The following is a 25,808-nucleotide window of genomic DNA, read 5'->3' as shown; positions in this document are numbered from 1 at the left end:
AGGGTGCCCCCCCCCCCCTGTTTTTGTGTGGCGGATAGGGTGCTCTTCAGTTGCCGACGCGCCGGTTATTTCACGTAGGCCCCGACACTTCGACGAATACGTGACCACCTTCCCACGGCTAGACCTGGTTCTTAGCGCTGCGGAAGCGAGGGTATCATATTGTTTGTGTCGGCATCGGCGGCGTTGTCCCTGAAACCAACTCCGCAGCTGGGGTTGACTCACTATCGGCGTCAGCGGCATCAGTCAGTCGCTGCTATCTCTTCCCTCCTCCCTTTATCGTGTTGTCCGCTTGCTGCGCGCGCTTCTGCCCCCATCGTTTGCCGCTGGGTGTACACGCCGCCCCCCTCCCCCCTCTTCCTGCGAGTCTCCGGTTGTCAAAGCGCCGGCTCGAACTTAATTCCTTTCTTCGCTCCTCCTCCAATGCAACCCCTGTGCGGTGGCAATCAGAGAGCCAGATCGGTGGCGGCGGATCTGTATATGTGCACCGCCCGAGCCGAAATTGCCGCTGCCGTTCGCCCTGTGCGGTGGCAATCAGAGAGCCAGATCGGTGGCGGCGGATCTGTATATGTGCACCGCCCGAGCCGAAATTGCCGCTGCCGTTCGCCATGGAAGTCCTCCGTCTGCTGCTGCTGCTGCTAAACGAGCTGCCAGAGCAGAGGCCCAGCGCCGTCGCCGTGAGAATCCAGAGGTGCGTGCCGCCGAAGCAGAAGCTTACCGTCGCCGCCGTCGAGATGATCCAGGAGTACGCGTCGCCGAAGCAGAGGCTAAGCGCCGCCGCCGAGAAGACCCTGCCGTTCGCGCCGCCGAAGCGGAGGCTCATCGCCGCCGTCGAGAGCAACCAGCAGTAAGCGAGGCTGAAGCAGAAGCTCATCGCCGCCGCCGAGAAGACCCTGCAGTTCGCGCCGCCGAAGCGGAGGCTCATCGCCGCCGTCGAGAGCAACCAGCAGTAAGAGAGGCTGAAGCAGAAGCTCATCGCCGCCGCCGAGAAGACCCTGCCGTTCGCACCGCCGAAGCGGAGGCTCATCGCCGCCGTCGAGAGCAACCAGCAGTAAGCGAGGCTGAAGCAGAAGCTCATCGCCGCCGCCGAGAAGACCCTGCAGTTCGCGCCGCCGAAGCGGAGGCTCATCGCCGCCGTCGAGAGCAACCAGCAGTAAGAGAGGCTGAAGCAGAAGCTCATCGCCGCCGCCGAGAAGACCCTGCCGTTCGCACCGCCGAAGCGGAGGCTCATCGCCGCCGTCGAGAGCAACCAGCAGTAAGCGAGGCTGAAGCAGAAGCTCATCGCCGTCGCAGAGAAGACTCTACCGTTCGCGCGGCCGAGGCCGAGGCCAAACGCAAACAAAGGCTCGCAAACAGTCAGGGTGCAACAAATGCTTTCCGGCGACAGTTTACAGACAATCCGTTTGGAAGTGTGTGTTCAGTGTGTGATCGGCTCTGGTTCCAAAATGACGTGAAACCGCTTCCGGATACGTGCCGTGAGAATCTCCGGTGTGCGTTTCCCAACTCGGACTTGTGTCAATTCAGACTGTGTTCTTCATGCATGCAAAATCTATCGAAAAGGTGAAACAGCTTATTTGCTGCGCTCAAATTTCGCATTAGGAAGTAACGTAATCGTCGGTAATTTTTTTTTTTACATTCAGCGCACACAGCCTACTTTTGATTATTATTGTATATTCCTTCTGAGCAAAAAAAAATGAGTATGAAAATGAGTATCTACGCCAACGAACGCCGACACGCGATCAATACTCAAGGATACTCGCTACCAATGGTCCAGATTCCGTGATTGACTGGCGCACAATATATGCGAACCACGTAACGTGGTGCGCCAATAAACAACTGGAGTCGTGAAGAGTTCATTAGAGTGCCCTTTGCATGAAGTGACTTTCTGTGCGTGAAACTGGCCTTGATGAACGTGCCGCGTTATTTCATTTTGTAAACTCTTTTATTGCCACTATAGCAGACACACCCGTTAAGAGGGGTCATGTAATAGTGGAAATTGTCGTCGTATTACGAAGCTAGTAGTAACACGGATCGGAAGATAATTTAATAAGAACTAATACTTGGCAGGGCAGGCTAACACGGTGGAAAAATAAGGCAGCGATGCCGTTGTAGCCAAACCGCCTAACTAGCACGTAATTACGCAAAGCATTTCCATCTCCCAGACGGGATGCAGACCTTGGCGAGAATACTCTGCAAGGAATTCACAAGATTTTATTTATAGATTACGGTGCATACTGTGCTACGGACATTCATTTGCCCCGCCGCCATTGCACATTTCTACAGAGCACCTAGCGCTACCTTTTTGGAGCAAGACAACGACAATCTAGATGCTCTAGGGAGCGAAAGTTGTTCGCTAGGGAGACCGCGCATGCGCAGATCTTGCCTATATTTATCCGCCGGCGTGCTCCGCCGACGAGCAGCTGCGTGTCCGGCGTTCCGAATTATTCTGGGAGCACCTGTACGTACTGCACGTACAACACGAACGTGTTAGGCACACGTTGATAACAGCACATCAGATGGAAGCAGTGAATTCGCGATGGCAATAGTTGCTCATTTAGAGCGCAAGAGGCGTGTGCCTAGCAGGTAAGAAGCAAAGCAAAAAGAAGACGCTACATTAAAACAAGAAAAAAAATGATAAAAGAAATATTACGAAGCGTCACTCAGTGAAATGTCACACACGAAAGGTCTTTTCCCAGTGTTGGTACATAAAAGCAGGCAGCGCGAAAACGGAGAAGAGAGTATGCGTAGAGTAATGATAGTATAGGATGCCACGAAGCTGCGTCGTCCACAGAAAATGCTTCCTATAGAAAAATTCGCACCCGAGGTGCATGCGCCCATTAGCAGGTGTTGCCGGTAACGCCCTTCGAGTATACTACATTGCACGATCGGGGTTCGCGCGCCGCTAAGAGGGCTCTGCGGTCGCAGTCACTGGGGGTTCGGGCCACGTGAAGTCCGTGACAAGTCGGTGTTGAGGGCTGCAGTTGAACGCCTTCCGGAAACGTGGCGCCGCCGGTAGGGCAACGTTGCAGGCGGCCATCTGGATAAAACGGCCGGGCAAGATTTGATATCAGTTGGCATGGGATTATATGCAGGAAGACACACTATATGATTCGCGCCCCGAACTAAGATCGTAAGGGAGACGCCTATAGGGATATACGCGAAAGACAACTTTAGGACATCCCGAAGCAAGACTATACGGATACGGGAAATATCTATAGGATATGTGCGAGTCGCATATAAAGGAAAGAGGGGGGCAAGATGGATAAGTGGAGGAATAATTAGATAAAGGCACGTTGCAGATTGAGTTTAACATCCAGAAGGCACCCTAGTTTACGGCGAAGACAGGCGTCGTAGTTAGGATAACGAGAAAATTTTCGGCCACAATGTCGACAGAGAAATTCCCGTCTCGATATGCAGGCGGAGTAACTTTTGTTTGATGAATGTGAGTGTTTTTATATGTACAGTGAGAAATAGGCTTTTTTTTTTCGCACTGTTAAAATATGATCCCTGGGTCATTAGTAGTTCCGCACCGATAAGCCAATCAACAGGCCCAAAACAACCTATCTTCAAAGAACTTCGGGAATAAGGCAGTGTTCGTAAGAATATAGCGCACGATCTTCAAAAGTACGCAACGTAAATATTCATTTAGACTAATTCAGGCTAATGAAAAGATTACGCTAGTGAAATCTCATATGAGTTATTACTGTTGTAAGATCACGGTTGATGGTAAAGCCAAAAAAAGAAGGCAACAAAGATCAATGTAGAATCCGCGACCACGTTCGCACCCTTTCAATTTGTGCTTCGATGCCGTGGTGCTTAAAAATGAAATTATGGGGTTTTACGTGCCAAAACCACTATCTGATTATGAGGCACGCCATAGTGGCGGACTCCGGAAATTTCGACCACCTGGGGTTCTATAGCGTGCACCTAAATCTAAGTACACGGGTGTTTTCGCCCCCATCGAAATGCGGCCGCCGTGGCCGGGATTCGATCCCGCGACCTCGTGCTCAGCAGCCCAACACCATATAGCCACTGAGCAACCACGGCGGGTGACGCCGCGGTGCTTGCTGTGCATGTTCGTGGCGTCCATTCACGTGTGCGTAACTCGCGTTCCCGAAGTGAAACGCCACTAACTTTTTTTTATGTGTGGGAAAGGGTAGCTCCGCCCACCGACAGGAAGCCATTTTTATAGATGTAGTATAGCATGGAAACTACACTTTTTACTCTGCGGTTTCGATGAATGTGGGCAGCAGGCGACAAACAAGCAGGCTGACATTCCAGACACGTGGCGCCATTTTGTCTGATACCATCGATGCCGATATAGCGACGGCAGTTCAATATTCGCTGCATGGACGGTATTGAAGCGGTGGCGTGACCAGTCACGGAGCATGGCGACCTAATCTTCCAAGAAGATAAAATTATCTTACTCACGCATGGTGAGGGCAGCTTGAGACTGCGTGCTGTATTATACGCATTGAGAAGTTCCCTTCGTGAACTGCGCATTCACGATGTATTTAGCGGCAGTTTGTCTAGATTTGTTTATGAAAGGCAACTCGTACATTAGCGTTTAGTTTCAGGCAAGGGCATATACGCAGCCAATAAGGGCGAGATCAGGCGCTTCCCGTCTGCTGATGCAGGATATGACGCGCTGTCTGCTCTGACTGGCTACAGCCCAGTGAGCCACAACGCCATAGCCTCCGCCCGGCATTACACTAGTCTACACGAGCCTGCATGAAGTGTAGGCAAAAATAGCCCTACTGGCACCTTTAATGTCATGGCTGCCATGACGCGTTTTTGTTTGTTGCAGTCGTTTGTGTCGCCAAGAAGCATGATCTTCGATATTTCCTATAGAGGTAACCGTTGCTGGGGGTGGGATTAGGATACTATCTGGAGCGTCCGTCCAGCGAATTATGCAAAAGCATAGCCTGGGCCTATTCAAAATCCGCCCATGACAGTCTCGGACTGCCGAGCTGTTGATTTCAGCCAATGAGCGTTGTGTATGAAGAAATCTAGGGCAGTCCTGCATAGCCCGGGATGACAAGTCGAAGAGGTCCACTGGCCATATGGCAGTCATGTTTTCAGCTCCTGGATTTGCTTCCGGAGCTTGCAAGACACAAAAGCATGGCCTTAGAGATCGGGCATTTGGGGCTGTTGCTTCGAGAGAGCCGCTGGAGGGAGTGTGATTTAGACACCACCTATACTAATTACGACGGCCAAAAACAGCCAGAAAGTAGCCAAGTCGCCAACCACAATTTTCTGTCGCCAGAAGCCCCTAAATGTAGCAAATTCGGCGAGAAGTCACGAAAACTGGCAACGCTGAGCTTAGCTGACTGGGCAGATGCGGACGCGCGCGCCTCCCTGCCTGATGCCTGATGAAGCGTCCGCCACAAGCGAGCGCTGCTGAAAGCGCGCGATTTTTCACGGCAAAGCTGTTGACTACTTTCCCCAGAATCGTGTGCGTGTGTAGACACAAAACTATCACCATCATCATCATAGAAAAATGGTGTAAGACATGGTTAATGTCATTAAATGTAAATAACACCTCATTAATCTCTTTCAATCATCGGCATTCTTATGTAGCACCCTCATATCTCTTAGGTAATTCAATAATATCATCTGTGACCTGTTATATATACTTAGGGCTTATTTTAACGCACGATCTGTCATGGTACTCTCACATCGCTAAAATAACTAACGAGGCTAACCGCACCTTATGCTTTCTCTGGTGATATCTGAAAGTTGCCCCTCCTTCGGTAAAAACTCTTGCCTACAAATCTGTGGTAAGGCCCAAACTTGAATACGCGTGCTCAGTTTGGGACCTTCATCATACTAATCTTTATAACGTGCTTGAATCTGTCCAAAACCGCGCATCCCGATTTATCCTCCATGGCTATTCTTCATATTTCATTGCTAGTCTTCATATACTATAGTGTCACAGCGCTAAAATCTAATGCGAATCTTTCTAGACTAGAAACGAGACGTCAAGTGTCCAGGCTCATTCTATATCACAAGTTTTATCAAGCCCCGATTGGTAACAGCGTCATATTGCCCGCTCACTGCCATTCATACCGGACGAATCATTCAAAGTCAGTATACAGTACCCCCCGCATGCGCGCACATCATCCCCATCTGCATTCGTTTTATCCACGTACAGCGTGAGACTGGAATGATCTGCCTGAAGAAGCGGCGGACCCCTCCAGTGCGACTTTTCTGGTCAATAGTTCAGTTCGCATGGTTGCGGCACGCATTCCTTTTTTTAATCCCCAAACGACGAAAACTGTGCGCGCACAAATTAGCACGGCGTTTGCGATGTTTGAATTTGGCGCCTTTTCCCGCGCATCCATTAGCTCCGGCCGGTGCACTGCTTTACTGCGCTAAAGAAAGTAGTTCATCAAAGAAGCGAAGCAAAAAACTTTCATACACTTGCAAATCGCAGCAATTGTTCAGTAATAACATGAAATTACAAAATTTGTTATCAAATGGTACAATTTATGATAATATAAGCGTGTATTTGTATGAGTGTACATGTATGATTGCGCGTTTGCGCTGTTGATGCTTGGCGCATTCCCGCGAGTTCGTGCACGCCGTTTGCTTGAGAGAGAGAGAGAAACAACTTTACTGGTCCATTATGAAATGAAACGCGTTAAGCGTCTGATGGGGTGGCTCCCTCTTCGCGGGCTCCATGTACTTCTAGTACCGCCTCGCCCTTGTGGATCAGTCGGAGCTGGTCTTCCAGGGCGGGGCTGGACAGCATGATCTCCCATCGCTCGTGAAGGGTGGGGATAGCAGGGGGTTTAGTTATGGGTATAGGTGGGGGGTGGTCTATGGAAAAATTGCACTCTCCTATGACGTGCTGAAGGGTGCCTAATGCATTGCAGTGAGGACATGTGCTCTTGTATCTCTCTGGGTATATTTTGTTCTGGAGGCAGGGGTGGGGAAAGGATCCTGCCTGGATTTGCCTGTATATTGTTTGTTCGGCTCTGGTCAAGGAGTGGTGGGGGTGCGGGAATGTCTTCCTGCCGTCCCTGTAATATTTGACCATATCTCTGTAATTTGTGATGGGTTGCCATCCCCTTGCCTCCTCCTCGTTGGCCCGGGAGTTTAGCGCTCGGGCCTGTTGATGAGCATATTCATTACCCTCAACTGAGGAGTGAGCCGGGACCCAAACTAATTCGATTGCTTGTTTAGGAGGCGTAGCTTTACCAAGCATTTTTAGTGCCGCAAGGGACACCCAGCCAGATCTGTAGTTCTTGTATGCAGCTTGTGAGTCCGTGACGATCTTGGTGACGTTAGGTTGCAGGAGTGCGATCGCTATCGCTGCTTCTTCTGCTTCCTCCGAAGACGGAGTGTAGATTGATGCGCAGGTGACCAGCTTTTCTAGCCCGGTGACCACGACTGTTGCCCTCGTGGAGCGTTTGGATAGAGAGGCGTCTGTATATAGAACAGTGTCGTCTTCCTCCAGGGTCCTGGAGATGGCTCTTGCCCGAGCGTAGCGTCGTCCGGCATGCCTTGTGGGGTTCATCTTGCGTGGTAGTGGTTTGCATTCCAGCTTCTCGCTCAACTTTTCGGGTAATAGGTCGTGGCGGGTGTAGTGCGATTCTTGCCATCCTAGCTTGCGGAGGACGCTTCTGCCCGCCTTGGTCTGGCTAAGGCGTACCCTTTGATTAGATAGGTGGGCTTCTACGAGCTCGGCTACTGTGTTGTGGACTCCCATTTGAAATAATTTTGTCGTGGATGAATTTATGGGAATACCCAGGGCCTGCTCCGTGGCTTTCCTGATTATTGCGTCAAGTTGTAAGACGTCCTTCTTGAGGAGCTGCAGGTACGGCGCTCCGTAGACGATTCGTGAGATAACAAAGGCCTCAACGAGGCGCAAGGTGTCCGATTCCTTCAGACCGCTCCGCTTGTTGGCCACTCGTCTGATCACGTTCAAAATTTGGTCTGACGTGAGTTTGATTTTTCTAATCATGGCTGTTGCCTTGCCGTCTGCTTGGATCAGGAGGCCCAGGATCCTGAGTTGAGGTACCAGTAGGATCCGGTTCCCTTCCAAAGTGATTTCTATGTTTTCTGCTTGTTTCCTTGATGCACGTGGTCTGACAATTATCAGCTCCGATTTTTGAGGCGAACAGCAAAGGCCACATGTCTTCACGTAGCTGTTGATCGTGTCAGCCGCTTTATGGAGCGTGTTTTCCATCCAGCCATCCGACCCTGCTCTCGCAGTCCAGAGGGTGATGTCGTCGGCATATAATGCGTGGCCCAGACCATCCATTGATTCGAGAAGCTTGGGCAACGGCAGGAGAGCCAGGTTAAATAGGAGGGGGGAAAGGACCGAACCTTGCGGCGTTCCTCTATCCCCCAGGGAGATCGGTTGGGATGTCTCCTCTCCTATTCTGATCCTTGCCGTTCGGTTACGAAAAAAGTCTCGAATGTAGTTGTAAGTTTTCACTCCACAAACCGTGTTGCGCAGGTTGCGGACACTTTCATGTGTGACGCTATCAAAGGCACCTGTGAGGTCTAGCGCTAGTATCGCTCGCGGCGCCTGCTTCGTTGCTTGACAGCTTCCTGCGTTTTCTGAGTTCTTTGTGTGCTTCGCTGTGACACCTTTGGAATATTCCTGCGTGTTACTCGCTTTTTATTGGCTTGTTGCCTCGAAGATCGCCATGATCGCCATGAACTCAGCGACATCAAGGTTGAGTGAGTGTTTCGAATTCCCCTTGTTCGTCCATTGCGACGCGGTGAACGGAAGCGGGGAAATGATTTCAGCGCTTGTGCGTGTCTTCCGCGCGCCTCTTTTCTAGTTTTCATTCCTAGTACTATCCTTCCGTTGCGAGAATTGGTTGTACAGCACTATATTCATGGTATATAACATGGAGTTTTGTCCTGGTTTAACTTTACACTCCGCTTGTGGTGACGTAAGGCAGCTATGTGGCACCAGCTAACACAGGACATGTTGTACGCCACGATTTCTGATACGGTGTTCGAGCACCGATTGAGTTAGCCTTATTAATGAGCGCAAAACAATGCGGCGTGAAACCATCCGATCTGTACTGTAATCGAAGATATTTCGTTTGTGCCACGCTAGTACAAGGCGTGTGAGCGAGCTTTTAGCAACGGAGGGGTGGTGGGATCGGCGAAAGTGTATTCTGTTGCGCTGTTCCCGTCAGGATCAAGTGACTCCGCGGTGCTTCAAGGCCACTATCTGACACTCTTTGCACTCTTTGCATAGGCGCTCTTTGCATTCACAGAAAGGCAGATTTCATGGCACTCGAGGTCCTACAACATTCAAAACAATGTAATTTCGTGAAACTGCAGCTTTTCGCACTTCAGTAACTGATTGATTTAACATAGCTTTAAAATCAGTAAAGGAACGAGATGCCTGGCATATGTGCCTTGTCGTCCTACTGTTTAGCATTGTTTCTTGTGACCATAGAAGTAGCTAGTTATGTCGAAAAGCTATTTTTGCTTTGAATCCGAGCACTATAGAGTGAACAGATTGAAAGGCCAGCGCATCGTTGTGAACTAAATGACGACGCTTTGCCACAAGCTTGGAATAATGCTTTGTCGGAAGAGCAGTTCTGTGAAATTCTTTCTTTGACAGTAAGCAAAACTTCAGTAGCATCAGGTAGACGGGGAGTAAAAGAATGTAACACTGTGGTTATATATGAAGGAGCTGCGTTTAATATGTGGCCATAACAGTTAAGTATATGCGTGGAAATAATTTTTAAAATAAGTAGAGGAATGTGAAATAAATTCTTTGACAAGCTCACACTGCCATTGGCAAGAGCGGCCACACTTTAGTGTATTCAATGACTAGTCATTTGTATTCGTCCATTTATGTCAGCCTAATGGTCCATGTAGCTCTTTAGATTGTCGCTTTTGCTGCATCGTGGCTTCACGTTTTAATAGTGACATCTTTTTTCAAATTCAAAATGAGCTGGGAGACACCCCAGCTAAAACGCTAAAGGTGAATTCGTTGACCATCCCTTCTGTAGCGTCACCATGATCAAATACAATGATACCGTGAAAATGTACTGCAGGAAGCAGAAAAACCAACATCACTGGTGCAACTGCAAGGCATTTGCTATAGTGATCTATTGGTGCAGAGTGCCTTCATTAGGAGACATGGTACCTTTAAGCACTAAGCTGAAAGACTTTGCAACTGCACCGGGACTGGGAGTGAATTTCAGTGTCACTTGTGAACATATTAAACACAGAATATGTCTTTTTCAGTGTATATGCCTGATATGAGAGGGGCGTTCAGAAACTTAGTGTGGACATTAGTGATCTACATGAGTGCACATCTTTCTAGTTTTACCAGAACGAAGGTATTATGACCTATGTCATACAGCAGTGCACTGCTAGAGGTATCAAACCAGAACAGCAGCATCCATTGAGAAAGTTGGCTCAAGAACGAGCAGTGATCGGGGCTTTCTGCATTTCAAGGGCCAAATTCCAAAAAGATTGATGCCGAGCTGGACGGTGTGAAGTGCCGGTCACCACATACTGTAGCCAGCATGGCATGAATTTTTTTGGCATTATGTCTCGTTACGATACAGAAATTCCATCACTGCTCATAAAGAAATCAGAAATTGGGAGGTTGAGGCGAAGTGGCAAGGCTCCCCTCTGGAGCAGCCAGTGCATGCCCTTTGCTATACTGATAATCCTACCTTAATGAGAACCAGTGATGCATGTTAACCTATTACGCTGCCAAGTGCATTCCTTGTTTTGTATTAAGGGGACACTAATGACACCCTAAATGAATTTAAAATATAGCATCGTTCTAAATATCTACTGCTGTAAATTTCTTGGTACTTGCTTGATTATCAGAGAAAAGAAAGCTCAAAGTTCAATTTTCTGAGTATCGCCCCAATATCTTCGTGCTGAGACCTCATTGTCACATCATGGATTCCAAGTATTTTTTCAAACTTGGGCTGTATTCGTTCCGTAAAAGTTCCTGACTCTTTTTATTTTGGGTTTTTGGAATACGACGAAGAACATCTTTATTTGTAAAAAAAAACTGCTACACCTGAACAGACATCATCAAAATCCATGACGTCACAGCAAGCGGGTGTGGTAACTTCAAGGCAGCACTGCCACCAATCTTTCCTCTTGCTACTTTTACAGTTTACTCAGCCTCTTGTCACGGTACGAGTGAACCTCTTGAATTGTACGAAGGTCAGTTACAGATACATCTAAAATAATTGTTCTCTTTAGTGCTTTCATGCCGTAGTTGCTTAGGGGTGTTGGCACAGCGCCGCTAAGCACTAGGTCACAGGATCAAACAACCGCATTTTGATGGAGGTGAAATACAAGACTGCCCATGTACCTTGAAGCCTGATTTGGTAAAAGTTAATCCAGAGTTCCCCACTATAGCGTGCCTAAACATCAGATTGTCGTTTTGGCACTTAAAACGCCAGAATTTAATTAATTAAATTTTACTTTTGTGCTCCTTTAAGCTGTAGAATTCATGATCTCTGCAAAAACTGATGCTCGAAGTATTCTCCATAAAGATTAAATAAACAGTAGATATGTCTATTTATATTTTGAATTGTGGTGATACGTGATGCCTATTAGAACGGTGTACAACGAGACAGACAGAATTGTAATACAATGTGTGATGATGCACATCGAGCAAATGACCGAGTCTCCCTAGAGGTCGCTGACATGGACATCAACTGACTGTCCACAAACTTCCGAGTTCACTCCATGATCTTGTGCAGCCCGCGCTTTGCGAGTCGATTAATTTAATTGAGGTTGTGGTTGGCACATACTGTCCTTGCGGCTTATGTACATTTCATACAGTGGAGTGGAATCTCACTGTTACTTCTGGAGCACAGCAAGTGAACGTGATGTGTAGTGATAATCTTAGTAATGATTGACAATCATGTCTCTCTTCGAGCTCCTAATGCTGCTTGCCAACACAAGCAGCAGCAGTTGCCCATGATAGCGTGAAAGAGATTCAATGAAAAGTGGCATATGCCCAGGGTCGCATACCCAGTCACCCAAGCTGTTCCGACAGTTGATTTTGCACTTTTCCCTCAACATAGCAGCCCAATCTCCCCATTAGACCATAGACTACCTATTGACACAAATGGAAGGGAAAAGAGGGACAAACACCTGAAAATATGAAGTATCCTAAGAATGGCAATCACAATAAATAGTGCTAGATGTGCATTAGCGCAAGCTCTTGGGCCGTTGGTGCATGATGAACAAGAAAAAGGGGGGTACCAGCAAAATAAAGGACGCGCACACACGGAAAACGCGTTAGACAGGGACGGACGCTGGTCCGTCCCAACGTCCGTCCGTGTCTAATGCCGTTTCCTTGTGTGCGTGTCATTTGTGTTTCGCTGGTACTTCCCTTTTTCAAGTACTAGATGTTTGGATACTTTGGTTTATTATTCTTGTTTGTGCTGGATTGTTTTTCTGAAACATGTGGCATCCAGACAGCATAAGAAGCTAGTAAGAAGTCAAGTTTAGCATTCTAGATTTGCAACAGGTACTTTTTTCATTTATTTGCAGTAGGACTGTTGTGTGAATGTGCTTGAAAGGCTTAAAACTAGGGGTGTGCGAATATTGAAATTTTCGAATACGAATAAGGCGAAAAGGCGAAAAAGGCGAAGGCGAATACGAATAAGGCGAAAAACTGTCTTCGAATATCGAATCGAATATCGAATAGATGTGTACTATTAAAAAATTGCAAAACGAGGTAACAATAGCTTTATTACCCTTTTAAAAATAATATTGCATTTTACGAGGCTGCTTCAGGTTAAAGAAGCACTCATTCTAGGTAATGCACTCAGGTAATGTAAGGTAATGCGCTGTCAGGTAAACGCTTGTTGCAGGTTATCGCGAAAGGAAAATTGACTACTCAACATGTTCAGAAAGTAAAGGCTCTCTATGCGCTGTGACAACATTGGTCCAGGTAACATTTTCTAGGTGCATATTTTATTGCGCATACTTACAAAGCCCGAAAGTACATCATATATTCTTAGGAAAGAGCCCTGGAATAAAGCTTGGTAAAAAAAAGTCGAAAACTGATCATGTCTCACGGGTCTGATGCATATAGACTGGAACAGAGCGTACACATTCATAGTAAGGTTCGTTACAGCACTTAAGATCACAGTGCTGTAACGCTGTGTCGTCGTTTTGTACCTTCTTTTGTCCTTGTTTTCTGTTGCGCTGTAACGAACCTTACTATGAATCCCAACCAACTGGCCCAACTTGCCATCTTGATGCAGAGCATACAGATAATGAGCGGATCATGTGAAGCTCTGAGTGAATGAACATGTTCTTAGGAGAATGTGGAGCAAGCGTATAATTCGTTAATTGCTAAATTATTCACAGTCTGTCCGAATATATTCGCCGTTTCGACCATTATTCGGCCGTCCTCGAATATTCGGGAATTTACGAATATGCATTTCTCGAATCGAATACGCTTCGAATAAGGAAAATATTCGATTCGTATTCGAAATTTCGAATATTCGCACACCCCTACTTAAAACCGTTTTGCTAACATTTACTTAAACATGCAGGTTCACATAGGTTGTAGGAGTACACATTGGAAACGTTATCCTGGCACAGCTTACCATGGCCTGCCATGGTGGACCAGGAAAGTTTGCAAGGGCCTTGCTTCACCATGTGTTCACAGAGGAGGAGCTCATGGGCCATTTGGGCTTTGGAAATAACACCAAGGGGCAAAAGAGGCTCTTGACCCCACCAGGGTCAGTGCTGTTATAGGCAAGTGCCATATATCCTTTCCGGTTGCATTTTTACATTCACATTTTTTTCTAAAATTATGAACTTGCCATTGGCATAACAAACGACTTTCAAGTACCCCGTGTGTGCAGTGGTGTGCTACAATAGCCTACCATTTGGAATGACTATTCATATGATCTTAAGTGCCTAATGCCGCCATACTCAAATGCTTCTAAAATTTAAAAGCTGCCTTCACTGCCGAAAGTTCTTAGTGGCTCCACCACATCAAATGAGCAGCATTTGCGAATTAGCAGTGCTACTTGGCTGTCATTGCAAGGAATAGTTGTCTGTGAAGCACGCTCCAAATCTATTGGCATGGAGGACATGTTTAAGTAGCCTGAAAGTGTCATTCTAATACACGAGTTGCGGAGAAGCTATGCTCAAGTGTGGTTACTGCTCAGCTCGAGCAGGAGCGTTCACCAAATTGCAGCAATCAAAACAGCTCTCCAGGCTCTGAGATGTGAAACAGTAGTTTCACCAATTTTAACAGACCACATCGAATTAAGGTTGCTCCTATCTTGAAGGAGGTCCATGTGATGCCAGACAGCCTTTCAGCAGAGGGAACCTGAGTGGTGTGGCAATTTTCTTTTGGTTGTTTCAATCAAAGAAACAACAGGGACAGAGTTGCCAGCTTCACTGTCAACAGCACTACGTTTAGTGGACGCTTACTCATTCTAAGCACCTAACCTATGACTCGTATTTATTAACCTGCGCTTTATCACTTTGTATTCTAAGATATGAAAAAAATATTTATGTGGCTATCCCCCATATACTTAAATAAATTGAGAATAGGCTCTTGGGGCCTAATGTATAAAGCTTCTTAAGACCATCGGACATGTCCACTACTCCCATCCTGAAATTGTTAGAATTGTTTCCTGCTTCCTTACTTCAACTACCTGTTAACAGGGTTATTATGAACCATTGCCAAGTAGATTATGGGCTTAAATTTATCAAACATATGAATGGGCTCTTCTGTCGCTCTTGTTTAGCCCGTTGAGGATCACATTTTGGGGAGAAATATGCCTCTCTAATTTAGGAGTTATATATTTTGTGTGGGGTGCAAATACTCAAAACTTTCGAATTGAATAGTGTCCTATTCAATGAAGTCTGTGAATGGTCACTATTTGGAGGTGCAAGTATTATTCTAATGTTTCTAAACACCAATATAACATGAAATTTGAGCCAAAGTACGGTAAATTTTCACCTCCAATAACATAGTATAAACATAAAACGTAAGAACTTGTAAGAATAGCAGACCAGGCTACGTTACTTAAGTAGCTGTATTTTAGAGGCTGTACAGGGATCATTTATGCTTACTGGAGAGTCCTGTGCATGTGAAGAAACTTTTTGCTGCTCCATTTGTGCTTTTAATAAACGGCTCTTCATAACATAAGAATGACAGAAACTTGCTAACTTTAAGAATACTAGGATGTGAACCTCATCTTACATTAATTGTGATACCAGCTGTTCATTATTCGGAAGCTATCCACCATTTGATTTGCTTCTGGCATTATTCGGTTCAGTTTCGAAAATCACTTTTCGCGTATCCTCAATATTTTTATTGCAGATTTAAGTTTTTCAGAGTGACTTTCCGAGAAAATACATGGGTAAATAATTTTTTAAATAACAATAAAGTGGCAATACCTTTTCAGTGCTTGCAATTTTACCTGTGTTATTTTTTTATGCAGAATAAAGCAGCATAATTTTTTTTGTGTAATGAAACTTACAAAAACTTGTGGCAACACTCTCAAATTACTGCAATGAGAGACACCAAGGAGCTAAGTGAAAAATCAGTTTTGGAGAAACACAAGGAGCGGCAGCACTATAAGAATATTTTCTAGAAGTCTCAGAAGGTTGCAGCACCTCCAGTGGGATGCTAGGCAATACTTTGTTGTGAAAAGGCAAATTTTTTTCAGAACGTTCCGTCACAGCCACAGATGTACGGCAGTGAACCCTAAAAGGGTGAAAGAAGTCATTCCTATGGCATATGGCTCTTAAAAGACAGCATTTCTTCGTATGTCACATTCTGCATGTGTCATGCTAAGCAGCTTGGTGCACAACTACACGGAATCCTCATTAAAACAGTAATTCAGTCGTTGAGGTAGAAAACATACTTCGCTGTAAGCAGTGTCTTCTTTACTATAGAAAGTCCTAAGTCATTGTATGGCGAGAAGTACATTCCGATTGCATGTGAACTCAGGAAACCTAACTTCAAATGAAGCTACACTCAATTGTAGTGACATAACAGTATTGTATTTGGAGCATGGAAAAGCACAGTGAAGTGCTGCACATTTTAATTATGAAAGTTACAAGAAATAGTTTTAGTTGTCAGTTCAGGTTTATTTATGAACGACATGAATTTTTTTCACCATTTTGTTTCTCAGCAAGCAAAGTTCACATCTTCGACATTGAGGATACTTATATAGTTATTTTGCTACAGTGTTTTGTTCCTCTTTGCCCTTTCCTGCATTTGGCACTTAGTGGAGTCCTATGCCACACTGAATAAATTTAAATGGTCATGCTGTAAAGCTGTACCCGTGGAAAGTTGGAATAAAACAACACAAATACATAAATCAATTTCATTATAACGAGGGCATATTGCATGCCATTCTTTTGCATGTGGAAGTTGCTTTTTAAAGCTTGTTCTGGCTTCTTGTTTTTGCAGGCTTCACGTGTTACAAATTTCCTGGTACTAACTCTGGCCTCGATTCTCGCATGCGACCAATAGCCTCTGAAGAGCCCAAGTTGGACAGCTCAAACCAAAACACAAGTGTTGTGCTTTTGTAACTCTCGACATTTTTACGTTTTATGTTAGTCTCCTGAAGGGCCCAATTTGGATTTCTCAAATGAGCATACAAATGTTGTGCCTTTCTATGCCTCGACATTTTTATGTTAATTTTATTTATGTTAATTATGCTAGCCTCCTGAGAAGCCCACATTGGATTGCTCAATCCAGAATACAAGTGCTGTGCGTTGTTATAGTTCACTACATTTTTATGTTAGTTTTGGATATGGTTCCAGTAAGGATAGTGTTTTCTTATTAATATATTTTTCAAGTATCTTAAGTCATTTCATGCCAAACCATCCAATTTTGTCAAGAACTGTTCCATTATGGCAAACCATTAATTTTGCTTGATTTTGAGTAGGTACAATGAGAAAATTTTTGAGAAAATTTGCTTTCATACATACACTTGAGTCATTCCAGGGCATCCAACCAGCGTTTCTTTGACCATCACAGATATAGTTGAAGCTCCGAACTCTTACTCCCTATTTATTTTCCTTCGTAAATTTTTTTTGAATTTTGGCAAACATTTATTGTTCTTGCCCAGCTAAGCTAGAAGGCACTCATACACATTTCTTTTGAAAGGGAAATTGTATGATCCAGATATTCAGATGGTGTTCATGTCAAGATACTGAAGTAACTGCCAAAATTTGCAAAGTTTGAATTTTCTTCTAACGTAGGGAAAAACAGAAGGCACATAACAAATATAAAATCAGACTGGTTGACTTGGTATAGCTGCAAAATATTTCAAGCCTTGGAGGTTCAGTTGATTAGCTAAAAAAACTGTAAAGTTAAAATTTTTTGCAAAGAGCTTCGTGTTGAAGGTAAGCAAATTAGCTTTGGTGGTTGGCACAAAAGTATATGTCACCCATCATTACAGAGCCCTACATGTATGCTATGCATGCGACAAGTAACAAAAAGGTATTATTCTTGAAGTGCGATGAATTATTTTTTATAATGTTCATTTGTGGATCACACATACAGCATAAATATAGCATAAATATATGAAGCCATGGGGGTCATCTGCAAGGAAAATTTTTAATATAATTAGCCACAAAAATTACTCAACAAACTGACTGCCTTTTTTATCGTTACGAAGGCAGGTGACGTCAAGCGCTGCAGCTGCAGTCTCAACTCTTATTTTTTTAACATGAACGCAAAAAATGGTCGCCAATGGTGTCTGAGTACATCAGACGAACATATCACATGTGACTTTTATAGATGAGCATGTTCTGGCTCTGAAACAGTGGTAGCAAACAACACCACAAGAATTTGTTCATACTCATGTAGGTTTGCAGTCTTAATTATGAAGGTGTTTTCTACTTGCATCAACATTGGGCTCCAGGGAGCAGGGCACAAAGTGTCCTGCTCCCTCCGTGTTGCATTGCAATGCGACATGCCCTTTAAAATGCTTTGTATGAACAATATCAGCGCTCTTTCTGGATTCACTGTCTACATAATAGCTGATATTTCTTTTTATAAACTGCATGAAACATATATTTTAGCACTGCAGGATTCCCTCACGTATTTAATACGTACGAAGTCTGTTAGAAAAGTATTTGACCTTTTTTTGCGAACACCTGATGAATATGAAACAAGCGCGTTTTCATCAGGCGCCCTTGAACCTTTGTGCGCATGCACGAATTTTTTCCCGCCTGCTAATAGCGTGAATTGCTGGGATGCAGCGTTTGAATGAGGTAGTACACAGTGCTCTCGTCGGTTTTTTATTGCAAGGAAAATGGCGGAGCGACTGGAGCGGTGCTACTGCATCAAAGTTTGCCAGAAACTGGGCGACAGCCAAGTGGAAATCATTCGGAAGATTCACATCGCTTTCGGTGACTGCGCTATGAGCAGGACACAGATTAAGGAGTGGTACAACCAGTTTAAAGACGGCCACACATTCCGAAATGACCAGGTCATTGCCGAAGTGAACCCCGTGGTGATGCGGGCCCGTCGTGTGACTATCTAAGAAATTGCGGAAGAGGTGGGCATCAGCACATTTTATCCACATTCCATTATCACCGAAGGTTTGGCCATAAAGAGAGTTGCGCCGAAATTCGTTCCCAAGCTGCTCATGGTGGAGCCAAAGCAACTTCGTGTTGAAGTCTCACAGACATGCTGGATTCCACAAACATTGACCCCAACTTCAAGAACACCATAATCACTGGTGACAAGTCTTGGGTGTATGTTTACGACCCGGAAACCAAATCCCAGTCGTTAAGTGGAAGCATTCCAGGTCACCAACCAAAGACCGCTAAGTTCGCAGCAACATCAAAGTGTTGCTGACTGCTTTCTTTGACTCCTGCAGTGTAGTACACCACGGGTACGCACCACAGGGTCAAACAATCACTAGACTACTACAGGGATGTCCTCCATGGCCTATGTGATGGTGTGTGGCGCAAGATACCGAAGTTGTCAACAGGAAATTGGCGCATCCATCACGACAATGCTTTTCTCGCGCTTGATTCAGACTTTTTTTGTCGAAAAACCAGACTCCTGTAGTTCGACAGGCGCCTTACTCTCCTGATATGGCCACGTGCGACTTCTGGCTGTTTCCCAAAATCAAGAGGCCATTGAAAGAAGCGCAATTTCAGACAAGAGAAGACATTATGGCTGCAACGACAGCTGAGCTAAACTCCATTTGGAAAGAGGCCTTCTCGGAGTGCTTCTAACAATGGCAGCACCGCTGCCATTGTTAGGCATTCGCCGCTGCAGTCGTCGGGGCATCGACCGGTGCAACTAGAACAGCGGCGAGTGTGCGGACTCGAGGGGCGCATCAAGCCGAGGAGGTGGCCATTGCTTTGGCCATCGCCGACCCCGAGTGCACGACTGTGCTCTGTGATTCTAGGACGGCAGTGAAAAATTACGCCAGAGCAAGGGTGTGTGGTGAAGCCGCGCGTGTGCTGCGTGTGGTCGATCTCGCGAGTGAAAGTCGGTGTGTGGTGATAAAGTGGTTTCCGGCCCACATGGGCAGTGATGTGTCGGATCGCGGCAACGCTAACCACAACGAGACGGCGAACGCGGCGACGCGAGGACTAACCAACCGCGCCGCTGCTACTACAGCCGACCCGTCGTGGTGGTGGGAAACCAAGGACAAAATGACTTCGTACAATGAAATTGTGAAATGGTACCGACTAGAGCGCAGGACTATGCCGCCACCTCATCCGGGCTTGACCCGTAAGGAGGCGGTTTTATACCGACAACTTCAAACGGGGTCGTTATTCACCCCGGTGCTGATGAGGCACGTGTGTCCAAGTGTTTATGAAAGTGATCTGTGTTGTGTGTGCCGAAAGGAAAGAGCCACTGCAGCTCACATCCTTTGGGACTGTGCTAAGAATCCGCATGAAGCTGCAACACTAACAACGATCCCGCCGCGGCTCGAGGCCGCAACGAGATGCTATGACCAAGATGTTCAAACCCAGGCCGTCCAGCAGATCTCGGCGGCCCTCGAGAGGCAACGACCGAGCGAAACCGGAGGGAGGCTGCCACCCCAAAGGAGGGGCAGGCGCGGTCGACCAAAGGGAATAGTGCGGCCGCGGCCGAAGTAGAGGCGCCACACGCCGCGAAGACGTCATGGCCGCGTCACGGTAACGCCTCCCTAACAGGGGAAGGCTAACCGTTCTGCAGGCGTTCAGAACAAAGTTTCGTCACTCACTCACTCACCGCTGGGAGAAGTGGCTGGAGTCCCAAGGAGACTACTTTGAGGGTGATTAGGTTTCCAACGCTCCAGTTATGCCAGTTTTCGTTTTCTTCAGCCAAAGGTCGGATACTTTTCTAACAGACCTCGTATTGATATTTTATGTGCAATGGCTGTATGCTTTACCTGGCCCACACCAAACACAAGCCTCGTTGCGTTAGAGCAAGCGTCCCTTGGCAATAAAATGCAGACCCTAACACCGCTTCTCTGTCATCTGTGTTGCAGACGAAGCCAGCTTTGTCGTTTGCATTCCCGGCCGGCAAGCTGTGCGCACATCCGAGAAAAGTCGGTGCTGACAAAATTTCAAAAAAGAATTTCTCTCATTTAAAAATAATACCTTTTTTTAACTTCGCACATGCATAGCAGATATGTAGAGCTATCCAATAATGTATCACATATTTTGTTTTGGCCAACTACCAAAGCTGTTTTTTCCTTGAACATGAAGCTTCTTGCAAAAGATTAGAATTTGTTTTTTTTTTGTTTTTTTTACAGGCGATCAGCTGAACCTTCAGAGCTTCATATATTTTCCGCTAGACTATGTTACCTGGGCCCCGCAGGGGCGTCTGCGCAAGCAGGCGTTTGGTGTGTTGCGACACCACGTACCCGAGCACATGGGGGTTGGACCCTCCCGCGTGTAGCCGTGCGCGGCCTAGCCGTGTCCGGGGAAAAGGTGATCCTGTGGGTTGAGCCAATTCATTCATTCATTCATTCATTCATTCATTCTTTATTTACATCATATTTTACAAAATACGAAACCCTTACTGGACCCATAGCCATTGGCTAGTCTCGGGTCCATAGTGAACTTAGGCTATAAAACGCAACACGCGAACACACAAAAGCAGCAGACATATTACATAATAGTAATATAAACATAGATAACTCAGACACGAATGTAAATATAACTCAGCGTTCTTTTATCCTCAACGCGCGCGAGCAATAAAACAGACATAATACTTAACAATGACAATGACATTCACAACTCGAGCAATTGATATGTACAACTTAGACAGGAATCTAAATTTAAAGTAGGTTCCTTTTATCGACAGTAATTTTCAAAAAAGTATTTTCTCACAGCAGACCTAAAGTTACGGGCTTCTTTTATATGTATTGGCAAAGAATTCCAAATAAGTACGCCGTTAAATTCCACGAGCCTTTTCCCTTACTGATTTTGACATGGGGGCAAATTAAAACACTGATTACTTGCAGCTCTTGTATTTCGTAAAGGGATTTTAAACAAGGTAATTGGAAGTGGATTATTGTTTTCGATAATACTATGAATTACCTCAGCAATTTTCAATTCATACAATGCCTGCACTGGCAACACATGCAATGAGCTGTACAAGTACATACTGGATTGTGTACACTTAGATGAGGTAATAATTCTTAATGCGCGTTTTTGCAGATTGAATACTGGCTCAAGGTAAGTTTGAAAGGTGTTTCCCCATGAGTCAATACAATACGATATGTGGCTCTGAATGAAGGAGAAGTACAGAATGCGTAGGACAGGATATCCGAAACATTCACGAGCCTTAAGAAGAATGTAACATCCGTAAGCTAGCTTAGAACAAAGGTGTTTAATGTGAGTTTTCCAGTGCATGTCTGAATCAAAGAAAATGCCTAAATATTTGTAGGAGACAACTTGTTGTAGTTTAATGCCACGTAATGATATGTCCAGTATTTCAGTATTGAGCTTTTTCTTCCTGGAATGAAAAACTGTATACTTAGTCTTCGTAAGATTAAGGGTCAGTTCATTGGACGTGAACCACTTAAAAACATTATCTAATTCTGCATTTATTTTATCCTGTATATCGGACAGACTGTCTCCAGTAAATAGAAGAGCGGTGTCGTCAGCATACATCAAAGCCTGTGAATGCCTAAGCGTTGCAGGGAAATCATTTATGTAAAGTGAGAAAAGCATGGGCCCGAGAACGGAACCCTGTGGCACACCAGTTAGTACAGTTTGTAATGTAGACGTATAGTTTATAAGTATTACTTGCTGTTTGCGGTTACTAAGGTAGCTTCGAAGCAGGTTCAGGATTTTGCCCCTAAACCCTAGATTGTTAATCTTGTTCACTAGTATCTGATGGTCAACTGTATCGAAGGCCTTTTTTATGTCGAGATAGACAACGCCCGCAATTTTATTCTGCTGCAGAGCCGTATTAAGTAGGTGCGTCAGGGTGAAAACAGCGGAGGAAGTTGATTTCTGAGGTCTGAAACCGTGTTGGTGTGGGCTCAGTATATTGTATTTCGATATGAATTTGTTTATGTGCACAGCGAGTATCTTTTCAAACACTGTGTTGACCACGCTAGTAATAGAAATCGGCCGATAACTTGATGGACTAGAGCGATCTCCGTCCTTATAAATCGGAATTACTTTTGCGATTTTTAATTCTGAGGGATATGTTTCGGAATCAAGGGAATGATTAAATAGGTGAAGGAGGGGACCCGCTAATATGTCAATGTTGTCCTTAATTAGCTTAACAGGTATTTGGTCAAGCCCAGCAGCCTTAGTTCTTAGCCCATTAACAACTGTTATTATTTCATCCACAGTGATATCTTCAATTACCATAGTATTCACCACTGATTCGATAGGCTGCGTACATTCGGTGACTTGAGGAAGCTGGCTTGCTAGTTGCGGTCCAATATTTACAAAATACTCGTTAAATTCATCAACTGTTTCCTGGTTAAGTACATCAGGCAATATACGCTGCTCTGAACGAAGCCCTACTGCACCTGTTACAATATTCCAAATTTTACCTGAGTTGCCCTGCGCATTAATGATGAGAGAAGAGTGGTATTCTTGTTTTCTTTTACGCATTAGAGACACCGACAGGTTCCTGAAACGCTTAAACTGGCTTAGATAATAATTGTTGGTTTTAGTACGTTTCCACTTTTCATGCCATTTTTCTTTCTCTTTTAGTATGCGTAGGATGTCGCGGGTCATCCATGGGCATATAGGTGCAACATATCGACCAGAGAACTTGTGTGTGGTGCTCTGCAAGACGGCACTCTGGACAACTGTAAAGAAGTTTGTATATTCTTTGTTTATGTCTGTATCATAGGTGTCCAAGAAGTTTACTTGCCGCAGGTTCTCGCGAACTAATTGATAGTCAATCTTTTTCTGCCGTTCATGACCAGATATGTTCGCAGATATCTTTCCTTCAATTTTGACAGCTAAAAATATGGGCATGTGATCGGCTATTGGATCTAGGTAAGTTCCACCCCATCTGTTACATGGGATGTTCGTAAGGGCATGATCTATTAAAGTGCTTGAACTGCCTGTGATACGCGTTGGCTCTGTTATAAGATTGCATATGTTATATGACTGTAGAAGTAAGGTGTAATTGTTAGTTTCTCCAGACACATCTATATTAAAGTCTCCTACAATTACAACACGGTTACTTTTTTTAGAGGTTAAGATTTCTATAATTGATTCAAGTTTCTCAATAAAAACTGAAACAGCAGAACTGGGAGGCCGGTACACCACACCGACCGTTATACCACACTCAATTTTGATAAAAAGTGCCTCAATGGTAGGGTCACTGATAGTAAGGGCAGAAAGGACTTCAAAATCAATACTTTCTTTTATAAAGAAGGCAACACCACCTCCTCGTGCCCTTGAAACTCTTGGCAGAGAGGAAAGTTTGTAACCTGGTATAAATGGTGATTCATTATCTTTGAGCCAGGTTTCCGTAATAGCGATCAAGTCAAAAAGAAATGTGTGCTTTGATAGGAAGGCACTCAGTAAGTTCAGATTTTTTTGGATACTGCGCACATTGCAATGAAAAACTGAGAACACATCTTGGTGTTTTATTAATTGATCTACTTGATCCCAACTAAATGTCATTATAAAACAGAAAGACAACGAGAAGATATGCACAAGGAAAAAAGAAACTATACAATTTGAGCCAGGTCGCTATCACTTTCAATTCTCAAAACAGTTGAGGTTTCTGTCTTCCTCATGAAGATCTTTCCTTGCGAAACCCAGGCAAACTTCCATTTTTTTTTCTAGGCGCAGTTGACGTGCTTTGCTCAATAGTACTTTGTTCTCAAAACAGAGATGCTCATTAACATAAACCGGATTGCATTCTTCGAAGCCAAGAATTCTTGTGGTAAGCCTTGCCTTTCTAGCTGCAGAGAAGAACTTATCCCGCACAGCACGAGTGGAAAAGCGCAACACAACATTAGGTCTATCCTTGTCCTTTGAACGGACGCGGTGCACAACGTCAATGTCGTCTTCGGAAACATCGACACCCACGGATGCTGCCATCTTTTCCACTGACTTGCGCAGATTCTCATCAGGCACCACTGGTATGCCTTTTATTTCTACGTTCTGGCTCCTGCTGTATTGCTTAAGCTCGATAATTTCTTTCTTAGCTTCCAATAGTGCCTTCTGCATCTGCTTAATTTCATACTGGCATTGAGAATTCTGTGTTTTGACTTCGGTCACCTCGCGGCGGAGCCCCGCGACATCCTTCTTGAACTGCTCAAAATTCTCATTCATGAAACCCATGGCCCCTCGTATTCCCTCTAGTTCAGAATGGATATCAGTGTTTGATGTTCGCACGGCTGCAATTTCATTCGTCATGTCAGTTGCGAACTTGTCAAGCTTCCCTAGTACCTCGCCTAACACTTTCACAACCTCTTTTAAGCTATTCGGTTGCTTTTCACCAAAAGCCGTGAGAACGTTCCCGAGAGTACCCGTGTTAGCCATAATTCACAGAACAGAGAGCACCAGGGAAACGCGAGTGTCCCGGCAAACACAAATTTGGCGACAAGCAGGCAATAAGCAATACACTCGTTGCAGCAACAGCGACGGCGCGGCGTAATATTTCCACAAATAGGAGCAGAATTACCACCAACCTGCGAAAGGTAGATCAAGTTGGTTATGACGCGTCTGTACGCCGCCGCTGCTGCTGCCAAAGTGAATGCGGCACACAGGAATGCCGCCCCCTCGATGAAGCCGATAATCCCAGGAGTAGTCTCCGGTCAGCGAAAACAGATGGCAGCAGGCGTGAGTCCCGCTGCACCTGAAGTACTGGCCTTTCTTCAGGATTGGTAATGCACGAAAGCAGATATGTTCCGGAGCCCTTACAATATGCTGGCAGCGAGCTTGTCCTGCTCCTGCGAAAGGTAGATCAAGTTGGTTATGACGCAAGTTATGTTTATGATCAAGTTGAATGCCGGGTGTTTGGACCTTTACGGCCCCTCGGCGGTGGCAACACACCCCTTTGGCCTCGGCTTCACGTAGAAGGCACCCCCGGACTGACCCACCCGAGGGAAATCGGCAGTCGCCTTTTCCTGTCCTCCTCTACGATCTTCGTCTATCTCTCTCGTCTTTTCCATCTTTCCTGTCTTCTCATCACTTCTCCTCACTTCCTAGTTTCCCGGCGGCAAGGGTTAACCTTGTGTAGCTAGCCAGCCTTGGTTATGCTGTATTTGGTTATAGCAGCGATGTACGGCTGGCGTTGGCAGGGTTTCTATAGCAGGAGCTCCTGTCACGTCCCCCTGTTGAGCTCCATGGTGGGTGGTCGGCATCGCGGCCGAAAACCCAACTGTACTTATGGAAAACGCTTT

General features: G+C 45.4%; 1 protein-coding gene and 1 long non-coding RNA gene across 2 annotated transcripts in view; one reads left to right on the top strand and one right to left on the bottom strand.

Moving 5' to 3' along the window:
• The window catches only part of LOC135897083 (uncharacterized), a 497,858-nt gene that overhangs the window by 300,770 nt on the left and 171,280 nt on the right, over positions 1-25,808 (top strand). The gene's annotated exons all lie outside the window — the stretch shown is intronic.
• LOC139052363 (uncharacterized) lies at positions 1,749-25,379 on the bottom strand. The gene is made up of 3 exons (XR_011509866.1): positions 25,095-25,379; positions 20,835-20,907; positions 1,749-3,034 (listed from the first exon to the last, which is right to left on the bottom strand). It is a non-coding gene; the product is annotated as an uncharacterized lncRNA (long non-coding RNA).

This window comes from Dermacentor albipictus, unplaced genomic scaffold (assembly GCF_038994185.2).
Source record: "Dermacentor albipictus isolate Rhodes 1998 colony unplaced genomic scaffold, USDA_Dalb.pri_finalv2 scaffold_22, whole genome shotgun sequence".
Lineage (NCBI taxonomy): Eukaryota > Metazoa > Arthropoda > Arachnida > Ixodida > Ixodidae > Dermacentor > Dermacentor albipictus.
This window is presented reverse-complemented; position numbering and strand designations above follow the sequence as displayed.